Consider the following 12,261-nt stretch of genomic DNA (forward strand, 5'->3'; position numbering starts at 1 on the left):
AATCATTACAAATATCTGCAACTTTACATCTGAAATGCTAAAGCAGATTCTATGTACTCTAAATAAGATTACCTAGCTTGTAGCATACCTCGGTAACCCATAATGAAACTCGATAAACCCTTCTGTTTACTCTATTCTTCGACTATTCACTGATAACCTTCTCGATGACCTCTTTGTGTCTCTGTAACAGTCTTCCTTCATGCATACACTCTGTTATCTCTTATTGCATCTCATATATCTAACCCTAGAATCATGCTATATAAATAGATCTCTTACAGTGGTGATCTGATTCATTGCTTCGATCTTACAAAAGATTCTTCGAATGAATAACTAAAAAAAATATCTCATTGGTTAGATTGACCTTGTAATTATACACAATCTCATAGTGCAATTCCCAATGCAAAAATGGTTAGATGTGCCTCGATGTTGTAACACGTTTTCATGTGCATGTCCAGGTTCAATGTATCTAGTAAAACATTTCACTCGGTGAATATCAACTCGGTGAGTTAACTTTACCACTCGGTAGCCATGAAACTTTACTCGATAAACAACTCAGTGAATACTGCGTTCTATGATTGCTTTCTTTAGTAACCGACTAGACTGTTCATACCGACTTCTCTGTGTGTACCGACTGCATGATTCGGTAATACTAACTGACTAGAATATATAGTATGACTTTAGATATGAAACTAATGACAATTTGATAAGTAGTAACAATCTCCCCTTTTGACATTAGTTGAGATGTTTGACAAAAACTACTTACAAAGTCATAACTCAAAAACTATATACTTGACAAAATGACTATGCTTGACAATATGTACAATAGTCAATAAAATAGTATATGCAGATATACTCCCCTTATCATTATCCTATACATAACTCTGAATTTTGCATGTTCAGTTTTGTTCTGTACTTGTGTGCTCTGAATGCTCTGTATATTCTGCTCGGTATACTCCCCTTGTATACAATACTCAAAATTGTGTTATCAAAACTGTACTACTCTCCAAGTGTAGAATTACTCCCCCTTTGCTGGGCTTTCGTCTATGTAGTATCATAATATTACTCCCCCTTTTTGACAAACATTAAAAACTTAATTTCCATCTGGAGGTGGTAACTGATCAAAAATAGTCTTATACTTGGTCCGGGCATCGGTGAGGGCGGCTGAGAGTGAGTCCTTGAGACTTTCCATAAGGGAGTTTTGTGCTTGAATATCATATAAGAGTGATATCAAGCCATCAAGAGTGCTTCCCTCTTGTGTAGTTGATAAGCTTGTAGCTCGGTTGAGCTGCTCCTGTACTGATGATAGATGAGGAAGAAATAAAGTTTGAAGGGTCATTATATCCATCCTAATTTTATGCTCTTCATTCCTCAGTTCTAACTGTTGAGCCATGAGCTGTTGTAGCTTTTTGTAAAAATTCTGAACTGAATTAGGCTCAGTGGTCAACTTGGATGAGAGATCGGTGATCTCTTTCTCAATTGCATCAGTTTTATTTTTGATATCTTTAATAAATAAAGAAAATGTACACAATTTCTGGAATAAATAAAGAATGTGCTTGAGTTGAGGGGACAACTCAACAATGAATTTGACAAGTTTTACCTTGCCAACAACAATTGATTTTTGTACTTCCTCTATCATTTTTGCTGTAAGCTCTTTATCCTTGAGCTTGCTTAAGTACTTGGATGCATCAACTCCAGATGTTTCAATCTGATTAAGGAGTTCATCCAACTGAATATGGATGGTTGCATTGGTTGACACTGTTGCTGATGGTAGCATTTCTATGAGTAGTGTCCTAACCTTCTGAAGTACTTTGTTCTTTTTCTGTATGGCCAGTTGCTTCTCCTGTTCGGCCTTTGCTTTGCATAGTTCACCGAATTCAGTGAGTGCTTGCCCTTTCAATTTGGAAATGTCTATATTGGGCAACACAATCGGTTTAGATAAGTCAAATTTAAAACCATGCTTTCTCACCTTCATCTCTTTTCCTTTGGTTTGTGGCACTAAGAAAAGTGCTTGTGAGGCTTGCTGACCCTCGATAGGTTGCTCGGTAGATGCAACACTTTGGTCTATTCCTGTAGCAGTTGCAGTGTCTTTGGGTGGCTCGGTGCTAGGGGTCTCAGCTGTAATATTTACAGTGCTTGTCTGTGCTTGAGACGTTTGATCTTTGGTTGTGTCACCTGTAGCTTCAGATTTGTTTCCTTTGGTAGCTTGCTCGGTGTCCTTGGGAGCTTCGGTTGAGACTGGTGGCTTCACCAGCGGATAAGGCTGAACTTATTCTAAGACAGATTCACTAGAGACAAGTTTTGCATAAGTGGTGCCTTCAATCATTTCCTACTTTGGTGTTGCTTCATCCATTACATCTTCATCAATTTGTATAGTGTCAATCGGGTTTGGACCTTGCTCAGTGACATCTGGATCTTGCTCGGTGACATCAACAATTTCAATTTGAGATTGTTCACTGACATCCTTTTATTTGAAGATCTCCTACCACTTGGCTTTAGTCTCATTTTCCACATCAATATATAGCCCATTCATCAATTTTAAGGCTCTTTGTTTCACAAGAAATTTTGAATTGTATGTGGACAAATGCTCCTTGATTTCAGCTATGGACATGTCAGGAAATAGATGGACTAGACTTCTTTCTCTTATTTGTCTCTCCGAATCCATTGCATATTTCCATCTGTTGTCAATATGTGAGTAGAGTTCACTCGGAAGTGACTTTGCTAGTTCTAATGGTGCTAACCGAAACTTCAGAAGTGTACATATGATAGCTTCTTCAATCTGTTGTTTCTCATCATTATTCCTAGACTCATACTTAACATATGTGAATCGTGCAAATCCAGCATATTCTTTGAGATTGGCACAAAAGTTTTCAACACTGTGAATGTTTACCTTTTTGCTTTTCACAACCTGGAATTTGTTTGCATCATCAAACTCTGTATCACTTGACTCTTTTGCCAAAATGAGTCTCCGAGTAGATTTCTTGTAAGTCTTAGTTACCTTAGGAATGGCAACGGTCTTTTGTTTCTTGCTCAGTGATGTAGATGATGCTCTGGTGTTGGGTCTCTTTGTTGGTGGAGTCGGTAGGGCCTTTGTGATGTCCTGTTTCTTTCTTTTTAGAACTTTTCCCTTTGGCAACTCTGTGCTCAATGTTATTGCAGCCTCCTATGCTTCTGATTCTTCCTCGATAATGGCAAGATTGCCTTTGAGAGGTGTAGAGGAGGATTCTTCTCCGAATTTCTCAGTTAAAGCCTTTATCATCTTTGTAGCTTTTCTTGTAGCCTTAGGAACTACAATGCTCATTTTTACTTCTCCTTCACCTCTTCATAGGTTCCATACCTTAGTTTAGTTGCATTCCTTGGCAATGATAGATAGGCATCAATTTGTTGCTGTGTGATATCATAATCAATTTCATAACCCATTGGTTGCAACGATTGAGTCCTTGATTCAACAACATTTACATAGCAATAATCAGTGTCGACTTCAAAACATATATTGTCCTTGTATTTTTCGACCAGCTGTGGTGGGATCCTGTACCTGTTGTGCATTCTCTCTTGGAATTTGCTAAAGTAATCATCCATGATATCATTAAAGTTATCTCCTAACTTCTTGATGTAGTCATTGATCTGATGGGTGATAGGTCGGTGTAGCTCCCATACTACTTTACCAACTGAGGGAAAGAAATTCTCAAAATAGAAAAACATACATACAAGTAGTGAACCGAACTTTAGTGTGTTTGCCGAGTTGTTCTTCTTCGGCTTCCTTATTATGTTCAGGTTCTCAAACAAGTTCTTTAGTAGCACTTCACATAAGTCTACTTTCATTCCCTTCTTCACTATTTTGTAGGCCAGGTCCACTACAGCACATGGTACATTGTTTTCCCTTGCAGATTGGAAGAAATAGTAACCAATAACTCTGATTGCAAATTTTAGTTCAGCATCAGTGACATTATTCAATTTTAGTCCTTGGTAATTGGATTCTACTCCGGTTAGACTGATTAGCTCCTTTTGTGATATCATTTTCTGTGCATGAGCATGATCATAGATGGGATATTTGGTGATCAGGTGAATGACTTCCTTCATGATCTTGAACGGTTGCTCTTGTAGCCACATGAAATCATCATGTACTCTGCTCAATACAAAATTAACCCATTGGGGTTTGAACACACGAGGATAGACTAGGGCTTCAGTTAATCCCTTGATTCTGATATGCTCGAATTTGCTATCTAGTTTGCCATCAGTGCACAGTTCATCATATGTGTCACTAATCTCTACATGACCAAGTTCCTCAACACAACATTTGGTAAAGAATCTGACATCTTCTACCAACAAGACTCGATCTGGGATGAGTGAAAATGCAGTTTTATCATCCGGTTCTGAGGCAACTTTAGGAGTTAGGGAATATTTCAGCGAGGGCTTCTCCACATTTTGGACAACTATAGGGTCTTGGATCTTGGGTGCCATGGTAGATTTCGGGTAAGATTCGACAAGTTATCCTTAGGGTTTACAAGTGACTGACTCTTCACACTCGGTAGACAATAGCAATTTGACTAGATTGAAAACTAGCTAAACAGTGTGAATAGATTGATGTAAATACCTCAAAATTTGCTCTGAATGAAGTTTGATCACTTTGATTCGCTCTGCTTTGCTTCTCGAAAACTTGGGTGAATGAAAATGACCGTGAAAACATTTTTAAGTACTCAAAAATACCTTATTGGGCTCCATGCAAGTTAGGTCAAGATATTAAATGCACTCGGTTCACCTTTTACCGATTTACTCCATTTTTTGTTTTCACCGAGTACCCAACTTAGCTTCATTAACCAACTTGACAGGTTTCCTGTATAGTATATAAACTGACTAATTGCATCTTAACTATGCAGATTTTGAATTTTGTACATAATAGAATAGGAACTGTTATGATTCAACTTTTAAAGAATGCAATCCCTTCATACCTTTTCTTGACTAATTTGAAATAGGTGTACCTAACTCGGTAGGTAAGGTGCTTTCTTCATCAGACATAATTTCTTTCTTTTTCCAAATCATCTTGAATTTTTCTTTTATCTCTTAAGTGTCTCTTCTCCAGCTTTGTGACAATGAAAACATGCCATACCGGGATTTCTCCATGATCTCTAGTTGTTCATTCCAAATCTTATAAAACAGTTGGCACTTATATGTCCATATCTTCCACAACATTCATACCATATCCTTGTTTTGTAATCCCATGGTACTGCTGCATATTGTCGGTAAGGATCTGTGTGAGTTCGGTAACCTCCAATGTTTGCTCGGTGTGGATACTTCATGTAGTTCTTTTGCTTAAACCAGTACTTCTTGGTACTATGTCCATATCTATTGCAGTTTTTACAAAACCCTTTGAATTTTGCCTTCTGATAGTTGTTAATAGACTTTGTCCTACATTGATTAGGTGTGTGACCATATTTATTGCAATTATAACAATATCCATTGGACTTAGAGATATCCGGTTGCTTACCTTTTCTGATCTAGCATATGTTGGCAGTATGACCTTGATTTCCATAGTAGTAGCAAATAGGCTTCTTCCTTTTGATGATTCTCCTCTCTCGGTAGTATGAATTCCTTTCTCGGTAGAGTCTTTTCCTTTGTAACCGAGTCCTCCATCTTTGTAGAGTCTTCTTGTATTCAGTTGCTCATCCAACATCTTTGATGCTTCATAACTTTTCTCCAATGATTCTTTGGATTTCTTTTCTATTTCAAGTTCACCAGTCAACCTTGATACTTCAAGTTTCAATGATTGATTTTCATCATTCTTTAGAATTGCTTCATGATGTGCATAACCTAGTTGATCTGCCATATTTTGTTGAATACCAGTTAACCTTATGATTTCATCATCCTTATCAGATACTAGAGCTTCAAGTTGTTGTTTCTCTCTTTGTAGATCTCTTGCTTTATCCTCAGCTATCCTTAATGCATCTAGATTTTTAGTCATTTGTGTACTAAAATGTTCATGTTCTCTTTTCATTGCTTTTAGTTGATCAACCAATGCTTTGTTCTTTTCTTTCAACATTCCAATCATTTCTTTAGTCTCTTCAGATATACTGTTCTCAGATGATGTCTCGATTTGTTCTACTAGCTCTTGAGAAGCCTGCAAGTCATCAGATAATCTTCTCCTTACTTTCAAAGATTTTTGCATTTGCCTCTGCATGTCTGCAATCACTTGATTTGCATTATCCAGCTCTTCTTGAAGATGCACAATCCTCCAAGATTGTTTGTAGCCTTCCATTGCTAAGATATTTCTCTTTAGGTAGTTAAACCCTTTTCCAAGATTATAGCTCTGATACCAATTGTTAGGCCCAATATAGAAAGCTAATGTACTGAGAGGGGAGGGGTGAATCAGTACTCCAAAACTTTTCTCTGATAATAAACTTACTGTTATGCATTAATAGAATAGTGTAGTAACATAAAATAAAACTAAAATCAACAGATAACAATCATACATGATTCACTCCATAACACATATATTTTGGTCATGCAGAAACTCTTGGTTAGAGAGAAAAACTACGATGGGGATGGCACCCACAACTTCACTACTGGAATAATAAAGAATGCTTGGTTAGAGCTACATTTAGCTATTTTTGATAGCTTACCCTGTTAGGAGTATCAAGATTAGTTAGATCTACCTTACTAAAGGATTTTTACAACACTATATAAGTGTAGCACCTGGTTAAAGGATTTACAATTTATAGACTTGGTTAGAGTCTTTTACCCTATTAAAGGTTTCTCTTACAACTTCAAAATATTACAATAAAATCATTACAAATATCTGCAACTTTACATCTGAAATGCTAAAGCAGATTCTATGTGCTCTGAATAAGATTACCTAGCTTGTAGCATACCTTGGTAACCCATAATGAAACTCGATAAACCCTTCTGTTTACTCTGTTCTTTGACTGTTCACTGATAACCTTCTCGGTGACCTCTCAGTGTCTCTATAACAGTCTTCCTTCATGCATACACTTTGTTATCTCTTATTGCATCTCATATATCTAACCCTAGAATCATGTTGTATAAATAGATCTCTTATAGCGGTGATCTAATTCATTGCTTCGATCTTACAAAAGATTCTTTGAATGAATAACTAAACAAAATATCTCATTGGTTAGATTGACCTTGTAATCATACACAATCTCATAGTGCAATTCCCAATGCAAAAATGGTTAGATGTGCCTTGATGTTGTAACACATTTTCATGTGCATGTCCAGGTTCAATGTATCTGTATCTGGTAAAACATTTCACTCGGTGAATATCAACTTGGTGAGTTAACTTTACCACTCGGTAGCCATGAAACTTTACTCGATAAACAACTTGGTGAATACTGCATTCTGTGACTGCTTTCTTCAGTAACCGACTAGACTGTTCATACCGACTTCTCTGTGTGTACCGACTGCATGATTCGGTAATACTAACCAGCTAGAATATATAGTATGACTTTGGATATGAAACTAATAGCAATTTGATAAGTAGTAACATATCTGTGCAACCTTCACCATATTTTCCTTTCACTTTTCCAGCTATCACAGCTGGAAGGCTCATTGCGATTAAGATTTCCCCCCATAATGTAATGGTTGTTCAAGTCGAAACCCTTAGCAGAGCACAAAATAACCAAATGCTGAAGAAACAAGACACTGGAATCGAAAAACAAGATGATTTTCTTGTTGTTCAAATAGTCTTTTAAGAGATTCAATATAAACCAAAACTTAATATGATTATGCTCATCACACCGGTGCTCATTATCACAATGCCTTAAACAAGTAATCAACTAACACTCCGCATCACTCCAATATCTTTCATTGAGATCCAAACCCAGAAAGGTAATAATGAAATTAACATGTACCATGGACTCTATCAAATAATAATTGCACATGGACTCTATTCTTACATGATCCTTCTCCGATATACTTAGTATCCTCCGCTAAAATGACCCCCTCATTGGCTAATAAATCAGCTACCCTATTACCTTCCCTAAAGGTATGGGTAATAATCACACTATCATAGGCATCTAACAATTTTTTAGCATTATCAATGATATTATGAATGTTACAAGAAGGAGAACTAATACCTTTAATAGCCTAAATAATATTGAGAGAGTCCCCCTCCAGCCATATTCTTTTAAAATTAAAACTCTGAGCAAGATGGAGACATTTTAACATTGCTAGAGCTTTTGCCACATGGTTGTTTTGAACTCCAAAGGGAGAGGCAATTGCAACAACACAAAAGCCATAAGAATTTCTGATGACTCCCCCACCTCCAGCCTTCCCAGGATTACCTTTAGCTACACCATCAAAGTTCACCTTAACCCAATCATGAAGAGGGAACCTCCACACAACATTATCTCTCCTGCTCTTCATATCAGATTTGCAGACCCTGTGTATCAACTTCCATTCAGTTAGGATGCTTTTCTCATTATTAGTCATGTTAATATAACTACACTGCTTGTTATTTTTGTGAATGGTATTGATGTTTTCTTTAATAGCCCTGCAAATATTTTCAAAAACCACCTGAGAAGAACACTTAGCCCCCCTGAAAATTCTATTGTTTCTCTCCTTCTAGATATGCCAACAGGTTATAGGAAGGATAAAGGACCAGAGGGTCCTAATAATAAGAAATTTGGTAGGGAAGATCCATTTCCAGATGACTTCCTTAAAACTATTGTGCATTACCCAATCAACTTTCCATTGCATCCAAAATTTACTCCAGATTTCCCAGGTAAAAGAACAATGAATAAACAAATGATCCACAGATTTAGCCTCTTTCTGACATAACTCACACCTATTAGGAATCATGAATCCTTTTCGAGCCAGGTTATCAATGGTAAGAATCTTGTTGTGAGTTGCAAGCCAAAAAAACATGTTAACTTTAGGAATAAGGAATCTATTCCAAATTTTAGTCCATATTGGGTTGTTGACCTGAGTAACAAGTTTTTTATAAGCAGAGGCAACAGTAAAATTACCCCTAGGATTACTCTTCCATAGGAACACATCATCCGAATCTTTATTGACAGAAAAAGACAACAAATCATGCTGGAGCAATGAAAATCCAACATAAACTGCATCAAGTCTGACTCATTTATTCTCCTTCCAATAATTACAAACCATAGAACCATACCTCCTTTTGCATTCTTCAATGAATTGGCTGCAATCCTGGTTAAAAAGAGGCTCTTCTTTAATCCAGACATCCTCCCAAAATCTGATTTTATCACCTTTGCCAAGGACCCATCCAGCTCTAGCTTTAACAGCTTTTATAGATTTGATCATACTATTCCATATAAAAGATCCAACAAGGATATCTTCAGAATAGAGAAGATAATGAGTTGGCTGGTTATGTGTGTATTTATCAAACCACACCCTACTCCAATCTTTCTTAATACCATATGCCCTCCAACTTTGTTTAGCTAGCAAGGCTTTGTTGAAAGGTTTGAGAGATTTAGTACCTAAACCCCCATTGCTTTTAGGAGTACAGACTTTATCCTAGGAAAACAATGTAATCCTTTTCTTATCTTCTACACCAGACCAAAGAAATATTTTCTGAATTCCTTCTAAAGCTTCAACAAATTTGACCGGTATACTAAACAAGCTAAGAGCATAAATAGGCAAATTCTGAAGAGTAGCTTGAAGAAGCTGAAGCTTACTAGCCTGAGATAGCATAGATCCTTTCCAACCTGCCAATTTTTTGTTGAGTTTGTCAATTAAAGAATTCCAGAAAGATTTTGGAGGAGCCAAACCAAGAGGGAGACCCAAATAAGTAGAGGGGAGTAGCTCCACCTTATAGCCAATTATGTTAGCAATCCTCTGCTGCCTCAATAATGGGGTATTGATGAAGTAAATAACAGATTTCTCCCAATTAAAATGTTGTCCAGTAGAAAGGGAATAAGATCTAAGAGCACCTTTGAAGGCAGCAACTTCACTAACAAAAGAATATCCCAACAAAATTGTATCATCAACAAACTGTTGATGTGTGCAGGAGACATTAGCAGAAGAGGGTGGCAACCCTTTGATGGTTTTATTCATTTTCAACTTTTGAATCAGTCTGCTCAAAAATTCCACCAAGATAGTGAAAAGAATAGGCGAAATAGGGTCTCCTTGCCTAAGACCCCTAGAAGATTTAAAAAATATGGACGAAGATCCACAAATAAGAATAGAAAAATTTGGTGTAGATATCAATTCTCTAGTAATTTTAATAACCTTCTCATCAAATCCAAATGCCTCCATGACCCTGAAAAGAACCTGCCATTCCACTCTATCATAGGCTTTTGCTAGATCCAACTTTATAAGAAATTCCTCTTTGTTTGCAACATTAAGAGAGTAGATATTCTCATGCACAAGAATAATAGAATCCAAAATCTGCCTGCCTGGGACAAATCCTTTTTGCTCCTCAGAGATATCAAAGGGGAGAACAACTAGCAATCTAGAAGTCAGGACTTTTGAAATAATCTTGTAAAAAGAATTACAAAGACTTATTGGCCTAAACTTTCCCATAGAATCAGCTCCAACCACCTTAGGAATTAGAGCAATAAAAGTAGAGTTGATTTCTTTAAGAATTCTTCTAGATCCAAAGAATTCTTTGACAACATTGGCTGTGTCTTCCCCAACAATATGCCAATATTCCTGAAAGAAAAACATAGGAAAGCCATCCGGGCTTGGAGCCTTATCCCCTTGAAAGGAGAAAACAACTTTTATAATTTCATCAGCTATAGGGATAGCAGATAATATCTTATTCTGATGAGGTCCAATAATCTTAGGAATGTTATCAACCAGGTCTTTTTACTTAATAATGTCAATTTCCTTAATACCTATCAGAAGGTTAGAGAAGAACCTAACAACTTCATGACCAATGTCATCTTTGAGAAGAATTTTGTCATCAATAATTAATCTAGAGATTCAACTAGCAACTTTATGCTTCATAGATGTCATATGAAAGAATTTAGTATTTCTATCACCGGTTTTTAACCAAATGGGCCTAGATCTCTGCCTCCAATAGATTTCTTCTCTTGATATTGTGTTGTGTAATTTGGCTAGAACCTCATCTTCTTTAGCCTTGGGGAACATCTTATAACCATCTTTCTGAATTGAGTTTTGAATATGTTCTAATTCCTCCTTCAACTTCCTCTTGGATTCAAAAAATCTCCAAAAACCTTTTTGTTCCAGATCTTAATGTTATCTTTGGTGTTTCTTAATTTTTTAGCAACTTTGAACATGGCATATCCATCCATAGTAATATTCGAGCATTTGGAAATGGAAGTTTCCAAGGAAGGGTGTGAAATCCACATTTTTTCAAACCGGAATGGAAAACATCATTTGCCCTTAATTGAATCAACAATAAAAGAAATGGGATAATAATTTGATCCTATTCTATTAATAACAGACAAAGAGCATCTATACTTAAGGACCTAGTCAAGAGTGATAAGGGATCTATCTAGCCTTACCTGAATAAGATCTCCTCCATCGCTTCGATTAGACCAAGTGTAGGAAGCTCTAGAAAGATCAACATCAATCAGGGCATTGGCATTGATGAAGTCCATAAGGTCAATCCTGCTATTCAGTTGAGCTTGAGTTCCTCCAAATTTGTCAATTTATTGCAAAGGGGTTTTGAAATCTCCCACCAATAGCCAACTGTCCTGAGAAAAAAACCCCTTTTCTGCTGGATTTTGTCCCCAAACTTACTCCTAGTAGCTTTAGAATTTGGAGCATAAATGTTGGTAACCACCCATTCCCGTCCTTTAGAAATACATTTAACTCTCATAGAAATGATATTACCATCTCCATCAATAGATCTCCATCAATGGTCTTCTTATTCCAAAATATGGCCACCCCACCTGACGCCCCACTCGAACTACTACCACAAACACCCCCCTGTTTAAAGAAGTTTAATTTTTCAACTTTTTCCTTACTCATTTTAGTTTCCTGCACCAAGATGATGTCTGGCTTATGATCTCTGATAAAATTCCTTAATACATCCTATTTATGGAGACCATTTAGGCCTTGTATGTTCCAAGAAATTACCTTCATTTGGAAACCTAGGAGCAGGATTCCTGAATGGTTCGCTTCCTCCCATCAACTATGTTTTGTTTGCTCTCCTGGTCCCTATGCCACTTCATGGTTTTACGTCCCTGCGGGGATTTGGAAAGACCAATATCCGCCTTAGACCTGGTTCTAGTTTTAACCCCATTAGAACAACCTGTCTTCTTGTTTTTCTTTTTTCCCACTCCTATTATCTCTTCATCATCTCCATCTTTA

This window comes from Cryptomeria japonica, chromosome 3 (genome assembly GCF_030272615.1).
Source record: "Cryptomeria japonica chromosome 3, Sugi_1.0, whole genome shotgun sequence".
Classification (NCBI taxonomy): domain Eukaryota; kingdom Viridiplantae; phylum Streptophyta; class Pinopsida; order Cupressales; family Cupressaceae; genus Cryptomeria; species Cryptomeria japonica.